The sequence below is a fragment of the Manis javanica genome, chromosome X (assembly GCF_040802235.1).
Source record: "Manis javanica isolate MJ-LG chromosome X, MJ_LKY, whole genome shotgun sequence".
In the NCBI taxonomy this organism is placed as follows: domain Eukaryota; kingdom Metazoa; phylum Chordata; class Mammalia; order Pholidota; family Manidae; genus Manis; species Manis javanica.
In genome coordinates this window covers 45256831-45273348 of record NC_133174.1, presented here as the reverse complement: position 1 = coordinate 45273348, position 16518 = coordinate 45256831, and positions in this window count along the sequence as shown.

Below are 16518 nucleotides of genomic sequence, written 5' to 3'. Positions count from 1 at the left end.
CTATATCCAGTACTTCTTGGGTTACCTTGGTGGGTTTCCCTACTCCAAGGAAAAGACTGGTCTAGTTTGCGGTCTCGAATACATACACGAAAACGTGAGTGCCAATGCAGTATTACAATCCCAAGTTACTAACTGGGATCCAGATTACTGCCCTGTTAGTCTGTCTCGCCCTGGCCACGGGTTCACCTTTTCGCAGTGTGATATCACTAAGCAAGCCCAACAAAAAGGAGACTTACTCCTTATTTCTATAAGCCAACTGGAGTAACTGATGACAGACTTTTTCCCAGCTACTGGATGGATTTGTGTGGCTCACCCCTGGTTACAAAAAATCAAGTTCAGTTGCTCCACTCTGTTGGGAACAAAGAAATAATTCTAAGGACAGCCCTCCAAACTGTACGTGACAAACGTGACAAACGGGATGCATACCTTACCAATATTGTAAGTGTTGGGGGGCCGTTGTGTATTTTCCTCGGTCCTTGTCCCCGCCGCGACAAAGAATCGAAGGGCAGAGACACAGTAGTGAAGCAGAGTAAAGTTTTATTTAAAGTTACTTAAGGAGAGAAAAAGTGCAGCAGGCAACCTCAGCGAGGAGAGGCGCCCTGAAAGGTTGGAGAGAGAGAGAGTTTAAGATTAAAAGGTTATGCACTTAGAAAGTGCAGGCGACCTCAGAGAGAGGAGCGCCCCGAAAGGTTGGGGGTTCCCCCTTTTAAGGATTCATCAGGAGTGTGACTAAGGGCTGGGGGGTGCAGACTTGTTAAGTGGTCTCTGAATATTTAGAATTAGCACAAGGAACTTCCTGCTCTGATTTCTCCCCTGAGATAACCGGCATCTTGGTCTGGGAGCATATCAAACAAGACTGCCAGCCCAGCCCCCAAGGTGGGCTGAGTTATTGTCTGTTTGCTAAAGAGTAAGTTAAGAATCTTACTTACTAACTTCCTCGGTGTTAAAATGCAGTCTTATCTTTAAGATGGAATCCTTCCTGCCTTTTACTATGTTGTTTACGGCTGGGCCTGCATGCTATATTAGTTGCCTAGGTTGCAAACTACTTGATTAGGGCCAAAGGAGATAAAAAAAAAAAAAAAAAAAAAAAACCCAGCATATAGGTAAAGTTAAAAAAAATAAGCTGGGTCTGCATGTCTGCATGATTAACACAATAGAGACATGGGCTATGCTGAGGTACCCTCCTTTACCTGGGGAATATTCAAACGTTCCAGGCCAGGCTGCTCCTGGCTTTTTGAGCTTTAACTGATTAACCCTGGGCTTTCCTGGCCTTATTCTCTTTCCACCCCGCTCATATCTATTTTCCTGCCTAATGTAACCACGCTCTAACATTATTAGCAAATGGTGATTGGTTTGCTGCTGACTGGCTCTGGCGGCCTGGTAGTTACTGGATTGCTCCTGATGGAACTCAATGGCTTTGGCTCTGCAGAACTAATCTCAGGCCTTGGCTTCTACCTGGACCGTTCGGGAGATAGACTTTGGGATTCCCTTGGACAAAGAAAGATCAAGCACACGTCTCCACTGTCGCAACCACGCCACATCTGAAGGCCTCGTGGACTCGTGCTGTTTTTCATGGGTATGGCCATTTAACGATTATATTTACTCCTTCGATAGGAATTGAGGATGTCGTCGTTCACACTGACACACCAGATTTACTCAACAAGCTCTAAGTGGGAGCCAACAAGGATTATCCCGTCTTAATGCAGAAGTAACTCACGAAAAAGGTGTTGTACAGGATCGTATGGCTTTAGACATCTGTACCTCAAGGGGGGTACTCGTGCCATAATTAAAACAGAATGTTGTTTTCATACAAGACAGTTCGGAAAACATTACCCACTTCTTAAGCCATGTGAAAACTCCCATCACTGCGTCAGGTAACGCTGCTCCTGGTACTAATGACCTTTGTGCCCCATGGTTTGGGCCCTGGGGCTCCGGAACAATATTCGGTATAGTCTGCGTTACTGTCCAAATTGTAATTACTTGTCTTTGCCTTTGTAATTGCTGTTCACTCGGGGCTAGCTCCTCTCTGGCCCCCCAAATTTAAAAAGAAGCACGTAGGATCAAAGCACAACAATGTGACCTAACTGAAAATGCATACCGTCTTTAATTCAAAACCACAGTGGCCGGATCACATGGAGCTTCTGCGTTCCCTGCAATATTCCAGTAACTAAACCAAAGATTACTGAGACGTGCGGGAACGCGAGGAGCTCCGGGCAGATGAGATTTCACTCTGGCATCAGGGGACTAATATGGATCATCAGTGCTTCCTACAGGAAGATTTTGATCAAAAGAGGAAAACGTCAAGAAGAAATGTAAAGAATGCAGGATTCTGAGAAGTGCCTGGCCTTACCGCTTGGGTTATCGCAAACGAAGGCCTGATTTGCGGTCTCTAGGACAAACATTGTGTATCTGCTGCACGCCTGCATACCTTTGGGGAATTACCCTGTGCCTAGATAATGATCAAAGAAGTGCCCTGTAGTGTCAGCGTCTCTACCTGCTGGCTTGCAGTTTCAGACTGTAGCTTTGACGTCATGACTGGATATTCTTTGTCAGCAAACGAATATCATCTTGTAAGAAAGCTGTCCTCTCCGGGGCTCTCTTCTTCTGGGCAAGGGCTACGTTTCCTGGGCTCAAATAAAGTTCTAATAACGCTTTTCTGGAGCTTAGGATTTCTTTTTACCGACAGCCTTCACTCATCTGATTACAGTTCATTCTCATATGAGGATGAGGAGAAGGTGGTAATGCAGGCAAGCCCCAACGGGGAAGCTTGGGAAGAAGAGGACAGACAGAAGGGAGTAGGAGCAGACGAGGTAGAGACAACGTTGGCCGCCATCTCCGCACGTCTTTCTAGTTTAGCTACGGGATCCGAGAGTTTCTCGTGTCCTGTGAAGAGAGCATTTTGCCATTCCCTCGTTTCCCTTACTCAGGGTTTCCCATTTACTTAAGTGCTTGCAAGTCAAAGCCGCCATACGTATTGCACGTGAATGAATCCAGCTGGGGTGCTGGTGGGTGGCTGTTGAGCATTTGGGAATTGTTCTGTCTTTGAAGAAGGGTATCCCGATGTTTTAGGTTTAAATTTTTAGGAAGGCTTGAGCAACTGACTAAGGGGACGGTGAAGCACTGGGTGATGGGTCCCTATGTGTGTGTCCCCGGACGAGTCAGTGCCAGTTCTAATGTGATTTTTAAGGGTGATCCGGTGGGACAGCCTCAGGTCCCGAGGGATACCCTCAAACACTTCCTGCCTTCTGGGAGGAAGGGGCAAGTGTCCCTATTCTTCGCAGCTGAATTCGCAGTCTCTCCTACATTTACCGATCTTGTTGCAGCCTCACCGTGTTGTGTATAGTTTTTCACGCTAACATTTTAGCCAAACAGTGTCAGCCAATCCCATCAGCCTTGGCTTTCCCTAGGTCAACCTGCCTAGAATATACACCAGGGTAAGTTTCACCCAGCTCAAACAAAGGTCAGGAGCGCCAGCTGAAAAACTAAGGAGGCCCGGGTGTCAGGAGGACTCACCCGCTCAGCGGAGGGCGCTGTGAGGCTGGAGGGGCACAAGGGGCCCCTCTGTGCGGATACCTAGCGCCACGATCAGGGAAGCCCTGGGCTACACAAGGCGCGTCACTCTGAGGGCCTCTGACTACCCCCACCCCAGCCCCCCCAAGAAATGTGGAGGAAAAGAGGTCCGAGCGTAAACTCCAGAAGAGAGTTTTATTAGAGATTTACTGGAGCCCCGGTTTAGCACAGCTGCCCGGCAAACACAGCCCTTCCGAAGAAGAGCTCCGGAGAGGACAGCTTTCCCCCAAGAGTATAGTCGTTTTGTAACAGAGCATCAGTCACGATGTCGAAGCTACAGTCTTCCGCAACAAGCTAGCAGGTAGGGAAACCGACGCTACAGTGCATTTCTTTGATCGCTGTCTGGGCAACAAGGTCATTCCGTCAAAAGTACCCAGACGGGAAGCAGATACACAATGTTTGTCGTAGGGACCGCAAATGAGGCCTGTGTTTGGGGTCGGCCAAGCAAGAAGGCCAGGCCCCTTCTCAGAATCCTACATTCGCGGGATTTGTTTTTGAGAGGGCTGCGCGAGGAGCGCCGCGAGCGCCGCGGGGCGAGCGTGCGTACAGGGTGGGCGTGGGCGCGGGCGCGGGCGCGGGCGCGGACAGCCGGCCGGGGGCGTCGGTACAGGCAGCTGGGGCCGCGGCAGTCGGCCGACAGCAGCAGGGCCTGGACAGCCCCGGTCGGGTCCCTCGGCCGACACTTCGCTAACGGGGTCCGGGAGGAAGCCCGCGGCGGACGCCCGCGGGGAGACGGGCACCGACCTCGCTGGGCTCCCTCCGCCCGCAGGCCCGAAACCCGCCCAGCCGAGCGCAGCCCCGTCCTTCCGGCCGCCCGTGGCTCTGGTTCCGGGGGACGGGACTGCGGAAGCCCGTCGCGCCGGCGGACGGCCGCACCCGGGCCACTCGGCCCGGTCTGCGTCTTTCTTTTCCCTGGTGGTCGTCGTCACGCGCTTTTCCTCCTCAGCCACCACTTCACGGCTGTGCGCGGAAAGCCAGCGAGAAAGACGGCTTTTCCTGCCGGCCTGCTGGCGCTCTGTTTCTCCGGCCTGCTGGGGGCAGTGTTGCGCCGCGCGCCCGTCCTCCCGCCCGTCGCTCCCCCGCCCTTCGCGCCCGGAAAAAACAGCGCGGAGGCTTTTCAGCGAAAGCCGGCCGCTTTTCTGCTGCGCCCGCGCCCGCGCCCGCCTCCCGGCGCCGCAGCTTCTTCCGGCCCTGGAGCCTGCCGGCACACCTCACGGCCCGAGGACGAAACCCCTTTGCTTTTTCGCCTTGGCCTTTCTCCTCCGGGGGCGACCGGTCTCCTGCTGAACAACTGGCCTCTCTGGGTCTCTGCGTCTACTCGGTGGCTTTCCCCACGTTGTTTTCGCTTTTACGGACCGTCCTTAGTAAATCCTTCGGTCTTGCCGGTGGACCTCGCTGTCGAAAATTCGGAGGACGGATACGGACCGTAACCTAAACCACAGTGCCCGCACCCACGGGTCACCAGGGGTGCTATTTCTGAAAAACGTCCGCACAGCGGGGGCTTCTTCAACGTAGTGGCGTCCGTTTTTGCGCCACGACTTCAACCTCCTCCTCTGTAAACTCAGTTGCACCTGTTTGAAAATCGCTCTCTCAGCTTTACAGCCACCTCACTGAAAAATGATACAGACACATTGTAAATGTCGAACGCTAGGGGGAATCTTGAGTTCAAAACATTATTTATTACCTGTGATCCAAGGGCGAGGCAGCACAGCTCACCGCTGTGCGGGCAGGAACTGTGGTGCATGTTTGTTTGTTGAGCTCCTTCGTCCTCAGCGCCAGAGCGGTACCTAGCACTTAGTGGGTGCCCAATACATACGGTGACGTTTTGAAAAGTTTACTTGCATGGTCATTTTCCTTTATGTATGTCGGACCTAATCTTTTCCTAGCCCTGGATTATAACGTAGCAACAGGAGCCTATCTGATTCCTTTTTCATTTGGCCCTGTGCGGTTGGCATTCGTGTAGGTCATTGAACATGCCTTAGGAATCCGTTTTCCTGACCTCGGACAGGTCAGATGACTTCGCGAAGGCCAGGCCATCTAGCTTCTTGGTGACAGAGCCAAGTCAGAGCCCAGGTCTTTGCGGTCTCAAGGCTCTCTCCTTCGTTGCACAGCAATCTCAGTGAGACTGAGGTGACTAAGGGGTAGTAGCACGGAATTGCCGTGGTAGAGGTGGTGCATCTCCTGGGTTTTACGGACCCGAGTATTGCATAGGATAAAAGATGTTCTGTCATTGTACAAGTCGCTCACGGTCAGTGACGAAAACTTGGAGGACAGGTAATGAAAGCTTAATGAAGAAATCCAATGGTTTCCACAGTCCCATCACCCAGTGATGACCCCTTAACAACATTTCAGCGTAAATATCCTTAGGGGCTTTTCCTTCATTAAGGTGCACTTTAGACATGAGGTTCATGTTGCATAATGACTGGAATATCTGTCTTTGTAAGCGCAGACTTTCAGAAGGTTACCCTCGTCACTAAACACCTTTTGAAAAAGACTTTAAAGTGTTCTATTCATTTCTCTTCCTAAAGGAATACACAGTGGAAAAGAGTGAAACAAGCAATACCTGAGGTGGAGAGCAGAAATGCCCTGCGATCCCCACCCCAGTGGTCGATATCATCATGTAACCTTGCTAACTGAGTAAGGCAGGCATCACGGTTGTTCTGCTCTGCGTCTGCCCAGCATTGTATTCTCGGCACCCCAACAAAACAGCACCTAGCTGTGTGCTCGCGACACGTATTCATGGAATAAATGAACAAGTACCTCTTTTCTTCCCGATGCTCTTCTTTGCACGTATTATTTATCGTTTTATAATACTCGAGTGGTACTGTATGAACGGTCACCTACATTGCTTCTCCCCTTCCCTCTTCCGTTTAACACAGTACTGTGGACGATTCCTATGTTATTACACTTTTAAGGGCGTGTCGCTGGCTCTTTTACTCTCTTCCCAATGCGCCTTTTATTTCATTCTAGTACTGGGAAGAGCAGGAAAGCATCCTGCAAACCGGTGAGCAATCTAGAGGTGGTAGACCTGGGACCTGAACACTGGGGCCCTCTTTGAGGAGCCAGGAGACCCTGGGCGACGCACTCCTCCCCCGTGTGCCACAGTCTGCACAGGTGTACAGTGAGGGTGGCGGCAATGGCACCTGCCTCGTGGGGGTGGTGAGCAGCATATACAACCCAACAGGTTCTTTGCTTGCTTCCTGGCATTTATGGAGGTCATGTTATCGGCGGTATTATTATGACTATTATTATTAATTATTCTCTCCAGTATTCGCTGTAATGTCTGTAGCAGGTACAGATGTCCAAGCCACAAGACTGTGACGAAATGCACCCTTTACATTTGCTTACAGAGGATACCTGTTCTTCAACCACCCATTCCTGCTTTCTGGTGGAAAACACACTAGCAACTTCTAGGGAAAGTCAGTCAAGGAAATGCGCAGGAGGAACGCGCATTGATACATTCCTCAAAGATTATCCCGTCACAGAGTGAAACAAAAAAGCTGTACGTACACATCTTTCACCATCTCTGGTATGTGTAACAGATTTCAGGAGTGGATTCACTGCGTCGAAAAGACGTGAACAAAGTCCTTTGAACGCTCTTGGTGTACACTGCAAAAAGGACACAATACCCATTTGTATTGTCACCGACATTCTGTGAGGAGTCTTGGTTTTCTGTACTCTCACGAGCATTTATTCAGTGGGTCGTGAACGCAATCAGCCTTTTCATTTTAACAGCTGCAGGTGACGATCTTGACCCACATTCAGGCACATACATTGCAGATGCTCTTCTTATGTGTGTGTGTGGCTTTTTAGTCACTTGCGGTTTTCCAGATGCACAGATACTTTTGTTTTTAGGTAGCTAATTCCATCCATCCTTTCACGCATAGCATGACTCTTTGTTACAAAGGTGGGGGAAAGAAAACCTTCCTGATCCACCCGTCCTGTTCCTTGTTTTTGTCCCTAATCTTCCCTGTGCTTCCAGTCCCCTGCCAAAACTCCCCACTGAAATCCCTGGGGGACCCCCCCCAAAACAAAACAAATGAAGTTTCACAATAACCAGAGAGAGTTGGGATTTACCCCCAACTACGTGGCAACATCAGAGATTTCCCACTAACTAAAAAGGCTGACTGACACGACTCTCTGATGCATCGCAGGACACCTTTCAGTAGGACGAGGAGGTGCCAGAGCCTGCTTTGACCGGGCCACATGGGTGACCACAAATGAGAATTTAACCCTGAAAGGAATAACATGCCCTCTGCACCCGCTATAGCCGTAGAGGTAGGAGAATTTCTTTTTGGTGGTATCCTTGAAGTGGACAGCCCCTCCCACCCACCCCCAGCGTTCCTTGGAGAACAATGTAATCCTGTTGCCAGGGGCAGGAAGAATGAGTCTCTAACTGTGGGGACTGACTGGAGAGCACTTGCAGGGATGCTGGGCAGGGGTGCGGGTGGGTGGGCACTAATGCTAACACCACTGCAGAGATCTCCACCCTTTTGGTTAATGGCCTTAAGCCTGAGAGATCAGCAGCTGTTCAGAAGCAGAAAATGGGCTGGCAGACCTTGCCATCCAGGAGGTACAACAATTGGTCCAACATTTTGTGCATATTGTGATAAACAAAGAGAAAACTTCACTCACAGACGGATGGCACTACAACCGAAACAGGTGGGGGGCCGGGGCAACGGAAGTCCCTCGACAAGCACAGCGCAGCTAGACGACGCATGTGCCGTCGGCGTGCTTTATGATTTCAGCATGCTGTGGAAACAAGTAACCGCTGTGGTTACTCGCATGACGCTTGGTGAGCAGGTTCAAGCTTATGAGAAGCCTTTCTCCTCCCTCAAGGAATTGGCCATAATTAGGGTCGAAACTCATCCTAGGAAACAAACCCATGAGACAACAGGAAATTCCTTGGCCGACCAGTGTGCTAAACAATTTGCTCCCATCCAGGTTCATCGAAGCGAAGATGGTCTGGTAACTCCAGATCATTTCTATGAAACCTTGAGACAACCACAGTCACAAGCATTCCATTCTGTGGGAAGGATACTGGGAGTATGGCGATTCCTCCCCCACAAAAGACAGGAGATTAAAAACATCGATTTACCATATGATCCAGCAATTCCAATTCTGGGTATATGCCCAAAAGAATTGGAAACAGGGACTTGAACAGATATGTGTACTCCCATGTCCAGAGGCAGCACTATCCACAATAGCTAAAAGGTGGGAGTGGCCCAAGTGTCTGCTGACAAACGAATGGGTTAACAAAACGTGCTATGTGTGACGATGGAATATTACAGAGCCTTGAAAAGGGAGGGAATTCTGACATGTGCTACGACATGGATGAGCCCTGAAGACATCATGCTAAGTGAAATAGACCCGTGGCAAAAAGACAAAGACTGTATGATTCCATTCCTATGAGGTAAACAGAGTAGTCCAATTGCTGGAGACAGAAAGCCGAGTGGCAGTTGCCAGGGGCTGGGAGGTGGGTGGGGAAATGGGCAGTTATTGTTTAGCTGGTACAGAGTTTCAGTTTTGCAAGACAGAAGGAGTTTGGGAGATGGACGGTAGTGAGGATTGCACGACAGTGTGAACGTACTTATTACCAACAGACTGGACACTTTAAAACCGTGAACGTTACGTCACGTATGTTTTAGCAAGCACACACACACACGCACGCACGCACACACACACAAACACACACCAAGATTTTGGGAGAAATCTGGGTGTTGCCTCCAATCAGATGGGCTATGGAGACACCGAGGCTGCTGTCTGGTCTCTCCAGTGTCTCTGAAATGGAGCTTGATGAAGAATTTGCAGGCTATGACCTATCAGAGTACGCAAACTTGAGAACTACTTTTGGACAGCATTGATGGGACATTTTTTAATTGGACGGAAGACGAGATCTCCGGGGTATGTTCCACCCGCTACACTGCATAACCCTGAAAACACCGTGAAGGAAGGTGGGACATGGACAGGAACCACAGCTTCAAGGAACCTTTGAGGATTTACACGTGGCCTTCACACGGCTTCTTGCATAGCAATGAATTAAATACATACATCATATCGTCGGCCTCTCCATGGCATGTTTATTTGTTTCCTCAAAAGATTTCTTTTTTCATTAAGGCATTATTGATATATACTCTTATGAAGGTTTCACATGAAAAAACAATGTGGTTACTACGTTTACTCCATGGCATGTTTAGAAGCTTTCCCTTGTTGCAAGGCAACAGCTCTTCTGGTGACTAAAAAAGATTGGAATTTGCCTTTCCTACCTGGAGAATCCCTACTTGCCTTTATAATGACAGAGGTGCGCGTTTTACTGGAACCGTAATTAAGAAACTGTAAGGCGTTGCCTGCGAGCCAAAAGTTACACTATCCTTAACCATCCTCCACCCACACTCACTCTGCGTTTTTCTTTCTACTCCTCTCCAGTCTTTCCTTTCTCCTCCGCCCTTCCTCAATACCCCCAAATGTTTGTCATTTTCTTGCTCAGGCTTGTGAGGCTGTCTTGCCGCCTGAGGGGTTCAGCCCCGGGCCCGGGCAAGCTCACTATGGCTTCCGTGAGACCGAGAAATGACAACGCAACGTTCTTGGGGTAGAAGGGTTTATACGCGGCCTTATTCTCCCGGCGCTGGGACAACATGTTGTTCGAGCACTGGGATCCCGTCCGCATCCAGCGGTCTGCAGGCCCGTAACCCAGCTACCTCTCTGCCTCCGCGCAGAGCACGGGGCGCAGCTCTTTATATAGTGACCCCGCCAGTAATAGCTCATTGCTCGCGGGTGTGGAAGCATTCGCCTAGCAGGAGGCCAACTACATCATCCAGGAGCTTAGGGTCAGGTGAGGATCCTGGCCAGAGGAACTTCCGTTTCCCCCACAGAAGCTAATGTCACCTATTGGCTCTGCTCACCTTCCCCTGTCAGTCCCACTGACCTTTTACCGATCCCCCATTCCCTACCCTGAGACACATCCCTGCAGCATTACTGCTGCCGTGTCAGGCACATCCCACGCAAATCGGATCTCTGGCACATCCCCAGAATTAACACCACCTCCCCGAAATGCAACCCGAAGAAGGGGAACTGGTTTTTATCCAAAGGAAACATTTGCTTGTAATTCAAGGTCATGGGCCCAAGTCACTGCAAGTGACCCACGTCAGGCTGAAATGGGTGGGTATCCTTGGCTGGCTCAGCCCCAACACCAGCTTCACCCAGGAAAGATGCACGGCAAAAAGCACAAGTGCTCTTTCGCCCTGGAGAACACCCAGGGTGTGACTCAAATTTCATTGTGGGCCCACTGCTTCGTGGCTTTTTGTTGTTGTCGTTTTCTGTAAACCGGCCAGCTGGGCTGGGTCATGTTATGTCACCCATCTCTTTTCGTCTTTCCGACCGTACAGCCGGACAGGGTCACCTGTTTGGTTGTGGGGTCACACCCTTACTCCTGCACGGGAACAGTCCGTGGGAAGGAGCAAGAACATCCCTCTGCAAAACACCCATTCTCATCAGGGGACGAGAAGGAGCTCCGTGAAGAACGTCAACAGCTTGGGAGCGACCTAGGTGTGCTCGCCGCCACGGGGAACAGGTCTTACGGTGCACTCTTCTCTGGAGGAGGGGCTCTGTTGCGCTGCTGAAGAAGTTCGACGCAGTGTCTGGGTTTCCCATGCTCTCTCATCCGTGAAGTTGCCAGAGCGGCCAACGATGCCACCCAAAATACTGACACGCTTGAGAGGTGCCAGGACTCCAGTGGCTGCTGCTCATCATCGACCGGCATTAGACACCATGCTGGCACCTAGGGATGCACTTGTGCGGTGGACAACGACGAGTGCTGCCCCGTACGACCACCCAAACCTTTCAGATGTCCTTTTGGCGAATCAGCACATCTGTGAAGCCAGCCGAAACGTTTGTCGAGTGCACGACCCAGTCCTGCACTCTGGGCCCTCCCGTCGTCATTGGGTGGCTGAGCACGGGACCCCTGTCCCTGAGTATTCCCAACAGGGATATACAGTCCTGGGGATGCACTTTCCCCCAAGGGCTACTGATCATTTCCCTTTGAATCCTGATAAGAATACTCCTCGTCAACTGCATCCAATCACATCTAATCAAGACCGGCAGCACTGTCCTATCCAAACAGATGATCCTGGTAAGCTGTGATTAAGGACCAGAAGACCGAAGAACAAACTACTTCTCCGACCCGCTATGAGAGACTCCTTGACTCAGTGCCCAGCCCTTGTACATCGCTGTTGCTTCCTCTCCGAAAGCAACTGGCTGATGACAAAGGCACTTCACCTTGTTGAAGAGGAGGTACTGTGAAAAAATTCAAAGAGACCCCAGTTTTCCTTGCTTCAGACCTTGCCTCCTTTAACTTCTCTTCTCTTCTTTCTCTTCTCTTCTCTTCTCTTCTCTTCTCTTCTCTTCTCTTCTCTTCTCTTCTCTTCTCCTCTTCTCTCTCCTCTCCTCTCCTCTCCTCTCCTCTCGTCTCTGCTCCTCTCTTGTCTTGGCCTCGCTTCGCCTTGCTTCTCTTTGCCTCACTTCTCTTCTCTTTTCTCCTCCCTCCTCCACCTTGGGTTTGGTGGTTGTTACTTCCACCGACCAGAAGACAACAAGCAGTAAAGCAAGAGCTCTTCTGATACCTGCTGCAATGAGATTGCACCAAGGAGCCCAGCAGGACACACGAAAAAGGCGGACCAGTTTCCCCACCATTCCAACCACACATTGGTAGCACTTAAGCCAACAAACAAAACTGCAACCTGGGAAATACCACAGTCATCACCTGTCTTCTCCTTAATCTAGAAAAACTCTAGTTCTGCTTCACTTCAGAGATCTTCCTGGTCTTAAGGGGATGCACATCAGCTGGATAAAGATTTTAGCCTCTGTTTGAATTGCATTCACTCAATTTTTTTCTCAGCAGTTCTACCACTAGCCTGCCCCCAGTTTGCTAGCAGCCAAGGCAAGGAATTCTACAGGATCACTTGCGTGAACTACAGTCACCACTGGGCCAAAACAAACCATTTTCTCAGGGCAAGCCCAAGTGTTCCTGGTACTGAGAGTCAAGGGAAATCTGTGCCTTAGTCATCTGTCCCTCAGTACGGTTTGTATTGCACAGACATTCTTAGCAGTGATCTGAGTAGCCGCTTGCTTTCTCAGCTGTTTAGTGGGGATAATTACACTAACCTACCCGATAAGGTTTCTGTCATGAATGAGGCTACAGTGCATACAAAGGACTCAGCACAGAGCCTGACACATAGTAAGTAGTACGTGCTCTGTAACTCTCAGCCCCACGACGATGGCTTTGTGACGGATAAGAGCACAAGCTCTGGAATCGTAACTTGGGGGAAGTAAAGAATATCCCTACATGCTTACAATGCAGATAAAAGGTGTGTGTGCCCGAAACAATGGAAGCTCGTGTGCTGTTAGGAAACAAATACAGGGAAACCTATGATTTGCTCTTTGGAAAACATATGTGATAGCAAACTCATTAAACTGAGAACAAAACAGGGGCTCACATTTCCACAGAGTTTGGTTTTCAGTGTTGCTGCAGTGCGCGTGCTTATGTGGCTACTTAGTTAGGACACAGCCTCGTCTATTTAGTAAGGGAGCAAAAGGGCACTAGCTCTTAAAAAGACAAAAGTTTCGCTTTCACATAATCTTTGCATTAAGACGAGGGCTGGTGTAACAGCTTGACAGTGTTGGGGACCTCGGCTTAGAGATTACTTTTTAGTGCCTGCTACTCCTAAGGATGGCCAAGTCTATTCATATTTACAATTGTCTTCCTCTCCGTTCTTCCTTACTTGTCTGGGAGAGTGAGCACAGAGGAAATCTTAGAGGTCATGTAGACCAGTGGATTTCGAGCTCTTTGCTAAAGTACACTAAACTTGTCCTGGAAAAAAGGGTCCAATATGTAAAAAGGAGAAAGAGGAGCTACTGTACTGGTAACAGAGGCTCTTTAGCCACACCCCTCCCTGGACCTCCCTGCCTGCGCCCCGCGCTAACTTAGCCTGACTCTTCTTCCCAACACTGAGGAAACAGCAGGCCCAGACAAGCAAAGCGACTGAGAGAGTAAAATAAGTAAGGCCGGTGGAGCTGGAACTGGAAGGCCAGTTGATGATCCCTGGTGCAAGGCACTGCACGAGGCCCTAACAGAAAGAAAAACTGGTGAAGACCTGCTTGTCCAACCCAACAACGTCTTTATGGTGAAGAAGTTGTCGGTATAAGTGTGTTCAGATTATCTGTGTACAGTACTGTGCAAGGTGAAACTTGTTTTGTAAGACGAATGTGACTTTTTTCAGCGTTGGGAGGCATGCCAAAGCAGTGTCACAAGTATTACCTGGACTTGGGGAGAGAAAGAACACGGCAGTCAGGTCACGCTCGCTTCATACCTACAACTTCCTGACAAACGACCGTGTTCCTCATTCCACTAGCCTGCCGGTAACTGGGCCCCTAACTTCGTATTCAGTGTATTCTCACTCACAGCCCCTGCCATCCACTACACGACCCAAGTCGGTGATCCAACGTAGCAAGCTAGGTTGAATTCGTAGCTTTGAACCCCTGGACCAGAAAACGTTAGGATGCATTCCAGAATCCGAGTCCTGTCAATTATCTAGGCTGCAGGTCAGGGTCCCTCTGGGGACACCCGGTATATTGACAGCTGATGAAAACACGGAGCAACAATAAAAGATGCACCACCTCTACCACGGCAATTCCGTGCTACTACCCCTTAGTCACCTCAGTCTCACTGAGATTGCTGTGCAACGAAGGAGAGAGCCTTGAGACCGCAAAGACCTGGGCTCTGACTTGGCTCTGTCACCAAGAAGCTAGATGGCCTGGCCTTCGCGAAGTCATCTGACCTGTCCGAGGTCAGGAAAACGGATTCCTAAGGCATGTTCAATGACCTACACGAATGCCAACCGCACAGGGCCAAATGAAAAAGGAATCAGATAGGCTCCTGTTGCTACGTTATAATCCAGGGCTAGGAAAAGATTAGGTCCGACATACATAAAGGAAAATGACCATGCAAGTAAACTTTTCAAAACGTCACCGTATGTATTGGGCACCCACTAAGTGCTAGGTACCGCTCTGGCGCTGAGGACGAAGGAGCTCAACAAACAAACATGCACCACAGTTCCTGCCCGCACAGCGGTGAGCTGTGCTGCCTCGCCCTTGGATCACAGGTAATAAATAATGTTTTGAACTCAAGATTCCCCCTAGCGTTCGACATTTACAATGTGTCTGTATCATTTTTCAGTGAGGTGGCTGTAAAGCTGAGAGAGCGATTTTCAAACAGGTGCAACTGAGTTTACAGAGGAGGAGGTTGAAGTCGTGGCGCAAAAACGGACGCCACTACGTTGAAGAAGCCCCCGCTGTGCGGACGTTTTTCAGAAATAGCACCCCTGGTGACCCGTGGGTGCGGGCACTGTGGTTTAGGTTACGGTCCGTATCCGTCCTCCGAATTTTCGACAGCGAGGTCCACCGGCAAGACCGAAGGATTTACTAAGGACGGTCCGTAAAAGCGAAAACAACGTGGGGAAAGCCACCGAGTAGACGCAGAGACCCAGAGAGGCCAGTTGTTCAGCAGGAGACCGGTCGCCCCCGGAGGAGAAAGGCCAAGGCGAAAAAGCAAAGGGGTTTCGTCCTCGGGCCGTGAGGTGTGCCGGCAGGCTCCAGGGCCGGAAGAAGCTGCGGCGCCGGGAGGCGGGCGCGGGCGCGGGCGCAGCAGAAAAGCGGCCGGCTTTCGCTGAAAAGCCTCCGCGCTGTTTTTTCCGGGCGCGAAGGGCGGGGGAGCGACGGGCGGGAGGACGGGCGCGCGGCGCAACACTGCCCCCAGCAGGCCGGAGAAACAGAGCGCCAGCAGGCCGGCAGGAAAAGCCGTCTTTCTCGCTGGCTTTCCGCGCACAGCCGTGAAGTGGTGGCTGAGGAGGAAAAGCGCGTGACGACGACCACCAGGGAAAAGAAAGACGCAGACCGGGCCGAGTGGCCCGGGTGCGGCCGTCCGCCGGCGCGACGGGCTTCCGCAGTCCCGTCCCCCGGAACCAGAGCCACGGGCGGCCGGAAGGACGGGGCTGCGCTCGGCTGGGCGGGTTTCGGGCCTGCGGGCGGAGGGAGCCCAGCGAGGTCGGTGCCCGTCTCCCCGCGGGCGTCCGCCGCGGGCTTCCTCCCGGACCCCGTTAGCGAAGTGTCGGCCGAGGGACCCGACCGGGGCTGTCCAGGCCCTGCTGCTGTCGGCCGACTGCCGCGGCCCCAGCTGCCTGTACCGACGCCCCCGGCCGGCTGTCCGCGCCCGCGCCCGCGCCCGCGCCCACGCCCACCCTGTACGCACGCTCGCCCCGCGGCGCTCGCGGCGCTCCTCGCGCAGCCCTCTCAAAAACAAATCCCGCGAATGTAGGATTCTGAGAAGGGGCCTGGCCTTCTTGCTTGGCCGACCCCAAACACAGGCCTCATTTGCGGTCCCTACGACAAACATTGTGTATCTGCTTCCCGTCTGGGTACTTTTGACGGAATGACCTTGTTGCCCAGACAGCGATCAAAGAAATGCACTGTAGCGTCGGTTTCCCTACCTGCTAGCTTGTTGCGGAAGACTGTAGCTTCGACATCGTGACTGATGCTCTGTTACAAAACGACTATACTCTTGGGGGAAAGCTGTCCTCTCCGGAGCTCTTCTTCGGAAGGGCTGTGTTTGCCGGGCAGCTGTGCTAAACCGGGGCTCCAGTAAATCTCTAATAAAACTCTCTTCTGGAGTTTACGCTCGGACCTCTTTTCCTCCACATTTCTTGGGGGGGCTGGGGTGGGGGTAGTCAGAGGCCCTCAGAGTGACGCGCCTTGTGTAGCCCAGGGCTTCCCTGATCGTGGCGCTAGGTATCCGCACAGAGGGGCCCCTTGTGCCCCTCCAGCCTCACAGCGCCCTCCGCTGAGCGGGTGAGTCCTCCTGACACCCGGGCCTCCTTAGTTTTTCAGCTGGCGCTCCTG